This window comes from Carlito syrichta, unplaced genomic scaffold (genome assembly GCF_000164805.1).
Source record: "Carlito syrichta isolate Samal-C Ts95f unplaced genomic scaffold, Tarsius_syrichta-2.0.1 Scaffold305193, whole genome shotgun sequence".
In the NCBI taxonomy this organism is placed as follows: Eukaryota; Metazoa; Chordata; class Mammalia; order Primates; family Tarsiidae; genus Carlito; species Carlito syrichta.
In genome coordinates, this window is record NW_007249289.1 from 375166 (window position 1) to 376064 (window position 899).

Sequence of the window (899 nt, forward strand, 5' to 3'; positions counted from 1 at the left end):
AAAACGCCTGTAAGTTCAGTCTGTTTGCCTGACTTCTGACAAGCACTCCGGGGAGAGTCACCCTGACCTTCCTTTCTTCGAGCGAGCCCTTCTCCTTGAAAGTCAGCGTTCTCATCGCCAGTGGCATGTGGGTCTCCATCACAGGCGTAACAGCTAGACTTCCCACTCACCGGGCGGTTGCTCTGACCCAGTCCCTAAACTCCACCAGACTGCCGCTCTCGGAGAGGCCACGTTCCTTCCTCTCTGGGGCTTGAGGACAGTTTGTCAGAGTCTCCTCAACACAGAACCCTGTGTTCCTGTCCAGGGCCCTGAGAACACAGTTGTTTCACCTCCATCCAAAAGGAGTTGCTGAGGGTCCGGTGAGCACTTACTGACCGTCTCCTTGAAGGAAGACAGAAATGAACAATTATTGAACTCCCAGTGTATGCCAAGCCCTGTGTTAAGAACTTTCACAGATGTTGTTTTATTGAACCCTCATGAGATTCCTGTGGGACACCTCATATTTTTTTTTCTCTCTCTCTCTGTTTTTAACAGATAAGGAAACTAAAGCAAAATTAAGTGTCTCTTCCAACCTCACACAACCTGCACCTTGTATAATACAATCAGGCCAATGCAGGATGCTATGCGTTCTGAGAACTTTACACAGATCCACTTGTCCAATTCTGCTGGAAATCCTGTGATATGGACACTGTGATTGTCATCATTCTTAGATAAAGAAACTGAGACCGGCTGAGCATGGTGGCTCGCGCTTGTAATCCTAGCACTTTGGGAAGCCAAAGGGGGAGGATCGCTTGAGCCCAGCAGTTTGAGACTGGCCTGGGCAATACAGCCAGACCTCATCTTAAGGAAGGAAGGAAGGAAGGAAGGAAGGAAGGAAGGAAGGAAGGAAGGAAGGAAGG